This window comes from Marmota monax, unplaced genomic scaffold (assembly GCF_021218885.2).
Source record: "Marmota monax isolate L192 unplaced genomic scaffold, Marmota_monax_Labrador192_F-V1.1 WCK01_AAM20220418_F8-fsc00013, whole genome shotgun sequence".
Classification (NCBI taxonomy): Eukaryota; Metazoa; Chordata; class Mammalia; order Rodentia; family Sciuridae; genus Marmota; species Marmota monax.
The window spans coordinates 19,689,425-19,692,142 of NW_026692202.1; the positions used below are offsets into that span (position 1 = coordinate 19,689,425).

Below are 2,718 nucleotides of genomic sequence, written 5' to 3' on the forward strand. Positions count from 1 at the left end.
TATTAGAGGGGCTTGGGTTATGGTTCAGTGGTAAAACACTATCCTAGCATGTGCGAGGCACTGGGTTCGATCCTCGGCACCACATAACAATGAATAAAATAAAGGCATTATGTCCAACTGCAACTAAAAAATATATTTTTAAAAAAATAGCTATTAGAGAAGATTTTGAATGTTCCCAATGCAAAGAAATGTCTGGGGTGATAGATATGCCAATTACCCTGAACTGATCATTAAACATTGTGTGTGTGTGTGTATGTATATGTATATATGTGTATGTGTGTGTGTGTATGTATATGTATGTATATATATATATATATATATATATATATATATATATATATCACACCATACCCCACAGATATACAATTATTATGTAATGTAAAAATAAAATGATAGGTTAATAAATGTGATTGAAATAACTAGATACTATATGAAGTTCTTTCTATATGGAAAAATTGTCATTGTATATTACATTTGTAATATGTATTTATGATAGCTTACAATTCCAAGCTATGTTCCCATGTTCTGGAAAATAAATTATACATCTGCTGCTGCTATATTAATTTTTTTAAGCCATAGGAATATTATTTATTAAGTAAAATTTCTTAAGAGGTTGAAATAACATTGAGGATACCAGGATATTGTTTAGAAAATAGTTTGACTTCATTATATAACATTTTATATTGTGGATGATATAATAAAAATGGTCTTCTGTTCTTAGTCTGTTCTCCTACATTCAAAGAAGGATAAATTTCTAATTCCTTTGTGACCAATGATAAATAATTGTGAGGCTGCTAGTTGGGATGGAAATGCAGATGCCATCTCCCTGCACAAAATGAAATTTCACAAACCCAATAGCTGAATAGCTTGAAAGAGTTAATTTTTCTACACTTGATCTTAGCCAAAAGGCCGAGAAGCGATAAGAGTTAATTTTTCTATTATAATTTATTTCTAAGGCATCTTTTAGATGCCAGAAGAATCAAGTTCAGTATATATCCTTCTTATATGAGACCTGGTATCATTGTAACTAATGAAGGTAAATCAAAAAAAGAAGACTCTCCCAGTGGTTTGGGAGGCTGAGACAGGAGGATTGGGAGTTCAAAGCCAGCCTCCAGCAAAAGCAAGGTGCTAAGCAATTCAGTGAAACCCTGTCTCTACATAAAATACAAAAAAAAAAAAAGGGGCTGGTATTAATAATAGTAATAATAATAATAATTATTATTATTATTATAATCAAATCAAAGTGGTTGAGTGACCCTGAGTTCAATCCCCAGTACCAAAGAGAGAGAGAGAGAGAGAAAGAGAGAGAAGACTCTGCTCTAATAAACTAAAATATAAATGGGATTAAATTTAATTTTGAACATCTTTTCCTACTACACATTGTGTTTTGAAAGGAGTTTCTCGGGGACAAAAAGTCAGGCTGCTATATGATCCTGGCGCCCAGATCCAGGGACCTTTATAATTAGATAAGGCTTGATATTCCCCAAGGAGTTTCTGTTTCCAAAAGGTCCTACTGACACCAGGGTGTCAAGTTGCAGCTAGAGTAGCAGCACAGTTTCTTTCCTACCATTCCAATAATTCAGAAATGTCTCCCAGCTCTGGGACAAAAGCTGCCACCATGGAAGATATGTTCTCTCTTCCACAAAGTACTAGAGATGCTCTAAAAACTCCTTCTTTTTTTTTGCTCCCATCTCTACTGTGCTATTTTCCTCTCTAGCCTGTGCAGTCAGTGATACCTCCATTTCTATAATATTACTTGAAATGTTCAAATAACAGGAGAAGTGATTAGATTACAGCCTCTTTGGTTAAATAACAGGAACACTGTCACTGCAGGTTCCTTTCTAAGACTTCCTATTACATATTACAAATCATCTCTTAGAAAGGATTACTTTTTGGGTCATCTCAACCATTTTGTGTTGATTCTTAGTTTGCTATTTGTGGAACATGACCCAAGGGCCAAGCTAAGTGCTTTATCTGCATTATCAAATGTAATCCTATGACACCCACCCCCAATATATACTTTTAGTTTCCCATTTTATAATTCACTTACTTTAGGACAGTGTTAGGCAAGAATAGAATTGAACTTCAAATGCAGGTCTGAGTCCCTAAGAACAAGTTCTTACCACTAATGCTATTCCCTTACTCAGCTCCAAGGATGAAATAATCCTGGCCTTCCCAAGTCTAGGCACCTTTCTGTAACTCCCTTTGTATTTATTTACATTAATATCAATTGGTTGCTTAGTCTAGTCTAGGCAGAAAACTGTACTATGCAGCGTGGGGTGAGATAAAGCAAAATAACAAGACACTCCTCACCTTTGTGAACTTTCAATTTTTTTTTTTTTAAGATTTAGTTAAGTAGTGTTTTTCAACTTATGATGCACACTAGAATCATCTGTGGAACTTCAATAAATACTGATGATAGAAATTCTGATTTAATTGGTCTGTGTTGAGGCCTGGACAAAGGGATTTAAAAATACTCCCCAGGTGATTTTAATATGCAGCCAAAGTTGAGAACCAAACAGAAAAAACATCCTCATATAAAACAACATTAGACGGCTGGGGTTGTGGCTGAATGGTAGAGTGCTTGCCTAGCATGCATGAGGCACTGGGTTTTATTTTTATTTGCACTGGCACCATATAAAAATAAACAAAGGTATTGTGTCCATCTATAACTAAAAAATAAAAATAAAAAATAAAAATGACATTAGAACAACTACA

The 2,718-nt window shown here is 34.1% G+C and overlaps 1 pseudogene; it reads right to left on the bottom strand.

Annotated features, from left to right (window-relative positions):
• Positions 1-741: 741 nt before the first annotated feature.
• LOC124085140 (U2 spliceosomal RNA) lies at positions 742-921 on the bottom strand (annotated as a pseudogene).
• Positions 922-2,718: the final 1,797 nt, after the last annotated feature.